Source organism: Salvelinus sp. IW2-2015, unplaced genomic scaffold (assembly GCF_002910315.2).
Source record: "Salvelinus sp. IW2-2015 unplaced genomic scaffold, ASM291031v2 Un_scaffold1374, whole genome shotgun sequence".
NCBI classification, from domain to species: Eukaryota; Metazoa; Chordata; class Actinopteri; order Salmoniformes; family Salmonidae; genus Salvelinus; species Salvelinus sp. IW2-2015.
Window position 1 is genome coordinate 139,351 of NW_019942865.1, and position 11,316 is coordinate 150,666.

Here is an 11,316-nt window from a genome sequence, read left to right on the forward strand (position 1 = left end):
GGGAGGAGCCAGCCATTTAGGATCTTGAAACAAGACATGCTCAGTGTATTGCACACGATTTCCCAACTCATGAACTCATGCCTTCTGAGGATGTAACAGTGATGATGGCTATTGGGCTTCCTATCAAGCACTTGAGAGCCTGTTTGCAGACAGACTGAATAGGTTTTAATGTGTTACTATAAGCTTGGGACCAACTAGTCAAGCAGTATGGTAAAGTGGGGAGTATCATAGATTTGAAGTACAGTTTTGCTTCCTCTGTAGTCAATTTTTTTGTATAAATCGGAATTAGCTAGGTTGAATTTGGTTATTTGAATTACCTTTTTCACCTGCTTTTTAAAAGAGAGGTTGGAATCAAGTACGATGCCAAGGTACTTAAATCAGATATCACCTGGAGCTTCTCCCCTGACACATGACATCTGGCTCAGTAGCATCAGTTGCCCTCTTTGGAAGAACATGCAAACAGTTTTCCCACATTGAGAATGCAAACACGAGCACTGAGCCACTTTGTAACCTGGACCATTACAGTATGAGTTATTGTGCAGCTGTTGTTGCTCTTTGCAATGCACATATATCACTGTATCATCTGCATACATTTGAACTTCAGACCAGTACATACAGAAGGGCAGATCATTAATGTACAGGCTGAACAGGAGGGGCCCCAGTATCCCTTGGGCATACCCACATCATAGCTAAGAGTGGCGACAGCTCATTGCTCACTCTACACACTGAGTTTTGCCTCAAGGTATGATTTCATCCATCTCAGCATCGGGGGAAAAGTTGAACTTCAACAATTTTATGATGACAACCCATGGTTAACAGTATCAAAGGCCTTCCTTAGGTCCAGAAACACAGCCCCAACAACGCACCATTTTCCACTTGGACTTCACATTTTCCAGAAAAAAGCAGTTTGGCCGTTTCTGTGGAGTGTTTTGCTCTGAAGCCAAACTGCATGAGTGTAAGTGAAGGGGCTTTGTTGAGGTGCGCAATCAGTTTCTGCTACACACTTATTCAACAACCTTCAACACCACCAGTAGTATACTAATGTGCCTGTAGTTACTCACGTCAGCAGAGTCACCCGATTTAAAGATGGACGTTATTATTCCGACTTCCATACCTTGGAAAAACACCCCCAGACCATCTTGTTCTCATGGTCTGATAGTCTTTAGTCGCTTTTGGCAAACTCCAAGCGGCCTGTCATGCCTTTTACTGAGAGGGCTTCCGTCTGGCCCTCTACCATAAATGTCTGATTGGTGAGTGCCTGCAGAATGGTTATCCTTCTGAAGGTTCTCCCATCTCCACAGAGGAACTCCAGAGCTCTGTCCGAGTGACCATCGGGTTCTTGTTCATCTCCATTGCTCAGGCTGGCCAGGTGGCCAGCCTAGGAAGATATTGATGTTCCAAAATTCTTCCATTTAAGAATGATTGAGACCACTGTTCTTCAGGACTGTATGGCTTCCTTACCAATTGACCATAGCCACTGCCAAGCCTAAAGCGCTGTTATTTCAGATGCATACAGTCCACATTCAAAGTCCCAACAGCAAAACCACATTCAATGAGACCACAGTCAATGAACGGGCATATATTTACACAGACGTACATGGAGTCTATGTTCTGTCTTTATACAAATATGTTTAAACGGCTCTAACAGGGACCTTCAATGCTGCAGAAACGTCTGGTACCCTTCCCCAGATCTGTGCCCGACACAATCCGGCCTCAGAGCTCTGCAGACATTCCTTCAACCTCATGGCTTGGATTTTGCTCTGACATAAACTATCAACTGTGGGACCATATATAGACAGCTGTGTGCCTTTCCAAACCATGTCCAATCAATTGAATTCACCACAGGTGTACTCCAATCAAGTGTGAAAACATCTCAAGGATGATCAATGGAAACACGGATGCCACCTGAACTCAATTTCGATTCTCATAGCAAAGGGTCCGAATACTATGAAAATTAGCTAAATTAGCAACATTTCTAAAAACCTGTTTTCATTTGTCGCTATGGCATTGTGTTTAGATTGCTGAGAAAACAAAGTTGTATTCAATCAATTTTATAATAAAGCTGTAATGTAACAAATGTGGAAAAGTAAATGGGTCTGAATAATTTCCAAAGGCACTGTATAGTGTAGTTTGAAGTAGAATGCGCAACATAGATATGATTAAGTCAGCTGTGCGCTGGAAAACCTTGGTAGATCACGGTGGATCGGCATTGTGGCACCATGTGAATAGGCATTGTGGCGCTTCAGACCAATGCTATTCTCACTATATTTTGTTGTGTTTCTAATTTCCATGTTTACAGGTGATTATACAACATTATATTAATCAATAAGGCCCGAAGGGGTGTGGTATATGGCAATAACCACAGCTCATCATCCAGACCGTGTTCAGCATTATCTACTCAATATGTCATGATTCCACTATTTGTATCATTTGTAATGCTTTCAATAGGGGACTTTGATTTTGAAGCAGAACCGCAAATTCCACTATTGTGTCTAATCCTTATTTGGCTATTTTCACACAGGTGTGCATGGCAGAGATGAACATTTCCAACACATGGCAGAGTGTTAGTTTGGAACCATTAATCAGCACAATTGTATTCAAATGCCAGCAGGAACAAGGCTTTGGTTTTCTGAACATAACGCGCAACCCAAATGACGTTTTTTTGTGATAAAAGTAATATTTATCGAACAAAAAGAACATTTGTTGTGTAACTGGGAGTCTCGTGAGTGCAAACATCCGAAGATTATCAAAGGTAAGCGAATAATTGTATTGCTTTTCTGACTTTCGGTACCATGCTAATTTGGGGCTAGCTGTTGTAGCATTGATTGATACACTCACAAAAGCTTAAATTTCTTTCGCTGTAAAGCATATTTTCAAAATCTGACACGATAGGTGGATTAACAACAATATTTGGCAGTATTTCGACGTCTGGATGAGAAGCGTGCCCAAAGTAAACTGCCTGTAACTCAGGCCCAAAAGCTAGGATATGCATATAATTGGTAGATTTGGATAGAAAACACTTTAAAGTGTCCGGAACTGTTAAAATAATGTATGTGAGTATAACAGAACTGATATGGCAGGTGAAAACCTGAGGAAAATCCATCCAGGAAGTGGGATTTTTTTTATGTGGGTATTTTCAATTGAATGCCTATGGAGTATCTAATGGGTTCGAACCCAGATTGCAGTTCCTATGGCTTCCACTAGATGTCAACAGTCTTTAGACATTGTTTTAGGCTTGTTTTCTGAAAAATCAGTCCACTGACAGATAGAATGAGACCTTTCTGTCAGTGGACTGTAGAATCATGTAGTGCTGGTTTTGCGCACGTGACCGAGTGCACGCCCATCGTTGTTTTTCCTTTCTATTGAATACGCTATTGTCCGGTTGAAATATTATCGGTTATTTAGACAATTGACAATCTGAGGATTAATTATAAACATCGTTTGACATGTTTCAACGAACTTTACCAATACTAATAGGATGTATTCATCTGCATGTTTTGACCACCTATGAGCCAGTGGATTACTGAACAAAATGCGCCAACAAAACCGAGTTTTTGGGATATAAAGAGGGACTTTATCGAACAAAACAAACATTTATTGTGTAGCTGGGACTCTTGTGACTGCAACCAGATGAAGATATTCAAAGGTAAGTGATTAATTTTATTGCTATTTCTGACTTTCGTGACTCCTCTACTTGGTTGGAAAATGTTTGTATGCTTTTGTAAGCGTGGAGCTGTCCTCAGATAATGGCATGGTATGCTTTCGCCGTGAAGCCTTTTTGAAATCTGACAAAGCGGCTGGATTAACAAGAAGTTCATCTTTAAGCCGATGTATAACACTTGTATTTTTATGAATGTTTATTATGACTATTTCTGTATTTGAATTTGGCGCTTTGCAATTTCACCGGATGTTGTCGAGGTGGGTCGCTAGCGGAACGCCTGCACCAGAAAGGTTAAATAAAGGTGAAATTAAAACATACATAAAATAGAGGACCTGCGTGGTTCTGGTACCGGTTCCGACCGACATTTTCTCTTATAAATTGATCTGTGGACAGTCCTTCTCCAGTCTTCTTTGGCATATTGATACATTGTGCTGATTAATGGTTCCAAACTAACAACTCTGCCATGTGTTGGAAATGTTCATCTCTGCCATGCACACCTGTGTGAAAATAGCCAATAAGGATTAGACACAATAGTGGAATTTGGGTTCTGCTTCAAAATCAAAGTCCCCTATTGAAAGCTATTACAAATGATACAAATAGTGGAATCATACATATTGAGTATAATGCTGAACACGTCTGGATGATGAGCTGTGTTATTGGCCATATACCACACCCCTTGGGCCTTATTAATTAATAATGTTGTATAATCACCTGTAAACATGGAAATTAGAAACAAAAAACTAAATTATAAGTGAGAATAGGCATTGGTCTGAGCGCCACAATGCCTATTCACATGAGTGACAATGCCGACCACGTGATCTACCAAGTTTTCCAGCGCACAGCTGACTTAATACAGTATCTATGTTGGCATTCTACTTCAAACTACACTATACAGTGCCTTTGGAAATTATTCAGACCCATTTACTTTTTCCACATTTTGTTACATTACAGCTTTATTATAAAATTGATTGAATACGACTTTTTTTTCTCAGCAATCTAAACACAATCCCATAGCGACAAATGAAAACAGGTTTTTAATTTTGCTAAATTTAGCTAATTTTCATAAGTATTCGGACCCTTTGCTATGAGAATCAAAATTGAGTTCAGGTGCATCCTGTTCCATTGATCATCCTTGAGATGTTTCTACAACTTGATTGGAGTCCACCTGTGGTGAATTCAATTGATTGGACATGGTTTGGAAAGGCACACAGCTGTCTATATATGGTCCCACAGTTGAAGTTTATGTCAGAGCAAATCCAAGCCATGAGTTGAAGGAATTGTCTGCAGAGCTCTGAGGCAGGATTGTGTCGAGGCACAGATCGGGGAAGGGTACAGACGTTTCTGCAGCATTGAAGGTCCCTGTTAGACCGATTTAAACATATTTGTATAAAAGACAGAACATAGAGCTCCATGTACGTCTGTGTAAATAATGCCCGTTCATTGTACTGTGGTCTTCATTGAATGTGTTTTGCTGTTTGGGAACTTTGAATGTGGACTGTATGCATCTGAAATAACAGCGCTTAGGCTTGGCAGTGGCTATGGTCAATTGTAAGGAAGCCACTACAGTCCGTGAAGAACAGTGGTCTCAATCATTCTTAAATGGAAGAATTTTGGACAAACCAATAGTCTTCCTAGGGCTGGCCACCTGGCCAGCTTGAGCAATGGAGATGAACAAGAACCGATGGTCACTCGGACAGAGCTTGGAGTTCCTCTGTGGAGATGGGAGAACCTTCCAGAAGGATAACCATCTCTGCAGCACTCCACCAATCAGACATTTATGGTAGAGTGGCCAGACGGAAGCCACTCATCAGTAAAAGGCACATGAGGCCGCTTGGAGTTTGCCAAAAGGCACCTAAAGACTATCAGACCATGAGAAACAAGATGTCTGGGGTGTTTCCAAGGTATGGAAGTCGGCAATATATACGCATCTTTAATCGGGTGCTCGCTGACGTGAGTAACTACAGGCACATTAGATATACCTGTGGTGAAAGGTTGTTGAAAAGTGTTAGGCAGAACAACTGATTGCCACCCTCAACAACAGACCCTTCACATTACACTCCATGCAGTTTGGCTTCAGAGCGAAACACTCCAAGAAACGGCCAAACTGCTTTCTTCTGGAAAATGTGAAGTCCAAGATGGACAAATGTGCGTTGTTGGGGCATGTGTTTCTGGACCTAAGGAAGGCTTTTGATACTGTTAACCATGATTCTCATCACAAAATTGTTGAAGTATCAACTTTTCCCCCGATGCCTTGAGATGGATGAAATCATACCTTGAAGGCARAACTCAGTGTGTCAGAGTGAGCAATGAGCTGTCGCCCACTCTTAGCTATGATGTGGGTATGCCCCAAGGGTCAATACTGGGGCCCCTCCTGTTCAGCCTGTACATTAATGATCTGCCTTCTGTCTGTACTGGGTCTGAAGTTCAAATGTATGCAGATGATACAGTGATATATGTGCATTGCAAAGAGCAAACAACAAGCTGCACAATAACTCACTACTGTAATGGTCCAGGTTACAAAGTGGCTCAGTGACTCGTGTTTGCATCTCAATGTGGGAAAAACTGTTTTCATGTTCTTCACAAAGAGGGCAACTGATGCTACTGAGCCAGATGTCTATGTGTCAGGGGAGAAGCTCCAGGTGATATCTGAWTTTAAGTACCTTGGCATCGTACTTGATTCCAACCTCTCTTTTAAAAAGCAGGTGAAAAAGGTAATTCAAATAACCAAATTCAACCTAGCTAATTTCCGATTTATACAAAAAAAATTGACTACAGAGGAAGCAAAACTGTACTTCAAATCTATGATACTCCCCCACTTAACATACTGCTTGACTAGTTGGTCCCAAGCTTATAGTACAACATTAAAACCTATTCAGTCTGTCTGCAAACAGGCTCTCAAAGTGCTTGATAGGAAGCCCAATAGCCATCATCACTGTTACATCCTCAGAAGGCATGAGCTCATGAGTTGGGAAAATCGTGTGCAATACACTGACGCATGTCTTGTATTCAAGATCCTAAATGGCCTGGCTCCCCCTCCACTTAGGACTTTTGTTAAACAGAAAACCCTAACATATGGCAGCAGATCCACAAGGTCTGCCATGAGAGGTGACTGTATAGTTCCCTTAAGGAAAAGCACCTTCAGTCAATATGCTTTTTCCGTGAGAGCTTCCCATGATGTCTGGAATACATTGCCATCAGACACACATAACTGCACCACCTATCACACCTTCACAAAAAACATGAAGACAAGGCTAAAGGCCAATCAGATATGTGAACATAATCCCTAGCTGTGTATTGCAGCTTTCCATGTTGTCTGTTGTCTGTAGCTTGTAAGGTGTGGAAACACTTTGTTGCTTTTATGGATTTTGTCTTGTTGCTTTTTGTGCCATGTTGCTCTGTTTGTATGCTACGTCTCTCGTGCTTGTCCTATGTTGCTCTGTCTGCATGCTATGTCTTGCTTGTCCTATGTTGCTCTGCATGTGCTCACTGCTCAATTATTGTCTGTATTGTAATTGTTTTTACTAACCTGCCCAGGGACTGGGGTTGAAAATTAGCCGGCTGGATAAAACCGGCACTTTACTGAAACGTTGATTAATGTGCGCTGTCCCTGTAAAAATAAACTCGAACTCAAGATTCTCTGGTCTGATGAAACCAAGATTGAACTCTTTGGCCTGAATGCCAAGCGTCACATCTGGAGGAAACCTGGCACCATCCCCTCTTTGAAGCATGGTGGGGGCAGCATCATGCTGTGGGGGTGTTTTTCAGCAGCAGGGACTGGGAGACTAGTCAGGATCGAGGAAAAGATGGCCCAGCCAGAGCAGACTTGAACCCTGATCGAACATCTCTGGAGAGTCCTGAAAATAGCTGTGCAGCAACACTCCCCATCCAACCTGACAGAGCCTGAGAGGATCTGCAGAGAAGAATGGGAGAAACTCCCCAAAATCTGGTGTGCCAAGCTTGTAGTGTCATACCCAAGAAGACTTGAGACTGTAATCAATTCCAAAGGTGCTTCAACAAAGTACTAAGTAAAGCGTCTGAATATGTAAATGTCATATTTCAGGTTTTTATTTTCAATAAATTAACAAAAAAATAAATAAACCTGTTTTTGCTTAGTCATTATGGGGTACAGTGTGTAGATTGTTGAGAGGATTTTTTTTTWGAATAAGCCTGTAACGTAACAAAATGTGGAAAAAGTCAAGGGGTCTGAATACTTTACGAATACACCGTATATACAAAAGTATGTGGACACACCTTCAAATTAGCGGATTGGATTATTTCASCCACAGCCGTTGCTGTCAGGTGTATAAAATCGATCACACAGCCATGCAATCTCCATAGGAACACATAGCAGTAGAATGGCCTTACTGAAGAGCTCAGTGACATTCAACGTGGCACCGTCAGACCTTACCTGGTAACACCCTCAGAGGGTGGAGACGGCAATAATTTCCGATGATTGGAAAGACTCAGTGAAAATGTGTGTGAATGATGATATGCTGGGGTAATCTACAGTCATTTCTAATTGAACGATGTTATGTCCCTTCATGGGTGAGTGGGGTTTTATCAAAGGCTTTACGATATCACAGTAACTGAAACAATGATTAATTATAGACTTTTCCTAATGTTAACCTGTGGTACCCAGAAAGAGGCAAAAAGGTTATAGGAATTGTGTGTGTGTCTGTACACAGTTTGTCTCCAGCTGATCTTAACCCAGAAGGAAAAAGCTCCAGATAATATAACATGTTTATTGATATTGGTTGAAAATGTGTTGCACTCTATAGACATACATTAACGGTGTCATTGTCTACAAGCTAGCTAACAGAGGCACGGTMCAAGGCCACAACACTATACACCAAATGCCATTCATTCAGGCAGCCCAAGTTTATTGGGATACATACTGCAGGGGTTAAAACAACCAGACGAAATGTAAATGTGGTAAAAATAAAACCAACAAAGAACAGATTACATTTTCATTCTATAATAGTAACATATTACATATGCATTCTATAATAGTAACAGATTACATATTCATTCTATAATAGTAACAGATTACATATTCGTTCCATAATAGTAACAGGTTACATATTCATTCTATAATAGTAACAGGTGAGTCAACAATGATACTCTCTATCACAGTGTGTCCTCCCTCTGTGAGAATCGTAATGAAAGACATCAATGGGTGTTACTGACTCATTTACATCATGTTAGGCCCTGATTCAGACAGAGACAGTATCCACTGATACAGTCACCTTACCTGGTAACACTCTCAGAGGGTGGAGAAAACAGAGATTCCTGATGTATGGAAAGACTCTCTCAGTGAAAGTGTGTGTGAATGTGTGTAGATGTGTGTTATTGACAGGGTCAGAGAATGACAGCTTTCCTCCTTCCCAGTTTCCAAGTCTAGTGCACTCTGATCCTCTTGGGGGTTCTGTCTCACTGTGACGGGAGTGAGTGGCTTATTTGGTACATTGTGTTATAAACCCCACCACCAAACAACACACCCCAGGGTCCATCCAATATCCACTGTCTCCCTTCCTCTGGACAGACTCTGATCACACCCAGGTACCAGTATATATTCTCCCAACATCAATGTCCCAGCTGTGTGTTCCTGAGTTAAAACCCTCAGAACCCAGGACTGTTTCTTCCTCATCAAACTCTCTCTGGGTTGTCAGGAAGCTGCTGAGAAGCTAATGAGTTCTGGGTGGGCAGTGTTGGGGTCCAGAGTCACTGGAGCTGGACAGAAAGAACACACGCGTACATTACTGTATATGATACAGTGAGGGAAAAAGTATTTGATCCCCTGCTGATTTTTGTACGTTGCCCACTGACAAAGAATGATCAGTCTTATAATTTTAATGGTAGGTTTATTTGAACAGTGAGAGACAGAATATCAACAAAAAATCCAGAAAAACGCATGTCAAAAATGTTATGAATTGGATTGCATTTAATGAGGGAATAAGTATTTGACCCTCTGCAAAACATGACTTAGTACTTGGTGGCAAAACCCTTGTTGGCAATCACAGAGTCAGACGTTTCTTGTAGTTGGCACCAGGTTTGCCACACATCTCAGGAGGGATTTTGTCCTCACTCCTCTTTGCAGATCTTCTTCAAGTCATTAAGGTTTCGAGGCTGACGTTTGGCAACTCGAACCTTCAGCTCCCTCCACAGATTTTCTATGGATTAAGGTCTGGAGACTGGCTAGGCCACTCCAGGACCTTAATGTGCTTCTTCTTGAGCCATCCCTTTGTTGCCTTGGCCGTGTGTTTTGGGTCATTGTCATGCTGGAATACCCATCCACGACCATTTTCAATACTCCTGGCTGAGGGAAGGAGGTTTTCACCCAAGATTTGACGGTACATGGCTCCGTCCATCGTCCCTTTGATCGGCGTGAAAGTTTGTCCTGTCCCTTTAGCAGAAAACACCCCCAACAAGCCATAATGTTTCCACCTCCATGTTTGACGGTGGGGATGGTTCTTGGGTCATAGGCAGCATTCCTCCTCCTCCAAACACGGCAAGTTGGGTTGATGCCAAAGAACTCCATTTTGGTCTCATCTGACCACAACACGTTCACCCAGTTGTCCTCTGATCATTCAGATGTTCATTGGCAACTTCAGACGGGCATGTATATGTGCTTTCTTGAGCAGGGGAGCCCTTGCCGGGCGCTTGCAGATTTCAGTCTTCACGGCATAGTGTGTTACAAAATTGTTTTCTTGATGACTATATGGTCCCAGCCTGCCTTGGAGATCATTGACAAGATCCTCCTGTGTAGTTCTGGGCTGATTCTCACCGTTCCATGATCATTGCAAACTCCACGAGGTGAGATCTTGCATGGAGCCCCAGGCGAGGGAGATTGACAGTTCTTTTGTGTTTCTTTCATTGCGAATAATCACAGAACTGTTTTGTCACTTCTCACCAGAGCTGCTTGGCGATGGTCTTGTAGCCCATTCCAGCCTTGTGTAGGTCTACAATCTTGTCCCTGACATCCTTGGAGAGCTCTTTGGTCTTGGCCATGTGAGAGTTTGGAATCTGATTGATTGATTCGCTTCTGTGGACAGGTATCTTTTATACAGGTAAGAAACTGAGATAGGAGCACTCCTTTAAGAGTGTGCTCCTAATCTACCGTTCGTTACCTGTATGAAAGACAACCTGGGAGCCAGAAATCTTTTTGATTGAGAAGGGGTCAAATACTTATTTCCCTCATTAAATGCAAATCAATTTATAAAATTTTTTGACATGCATTTTTCTGGATATTTTTGTTGTTATTCTGTCTCTCTCACTGTTCAAATAAACCTACCATTAAAATTATAGACTGATTAATTTCTTTGCAGTGGGCAAACGTACAAAATCAGCAGGGGATCAAATTCTTTTTTCCCTCACTGTATATAATGCTATGTGTTGTATGTTTTGTGTTCTATATGTGCACATTACTTATTGGGAATCCTCTTAAAACTTCACATCTGTAAATGTACCATCTGCTTTTTGATAAATACACTGAAACGGATTTGATGTTGTAAAGAAAAATGGATGTTATTTATTTTAAAAGACACTCCAGCTAGTTCTTGTACTTGTCCTGTTAAAAAACAATATCTCATGTATAAATACAGTAATGTTCCAGACTTAAAGGGGAAGAAATACTGTTTTTTAGACACAACTGCAAA

At 41.5% G+C, this 11,316-nt stretch overlaps 1 protein-coding gene and 1 pseudogene across 1 annotated transcript in view; one reads left to right on the forward strand and one right to left on the reverse strand.

Moving 5' to 3' along the window:
• LOC112070587 (E3 ubiquitin-protein ligase TRIM39-like) overlaps nucleotides 1-11,316 on the forward strand; it is a 61,186-nt gene that overhangs the window by 27,695 nt on the left and 22,175 nt on the right. The window lies entirely within an intron of this gene.
• LOC139024333 (nuclear factor 7, ovary-like) overlaps nucleotides 8,390-11,316 on the reverse strand; it is a 20,466-nt pseudogene continuing 17,539 nt past the window's right edge.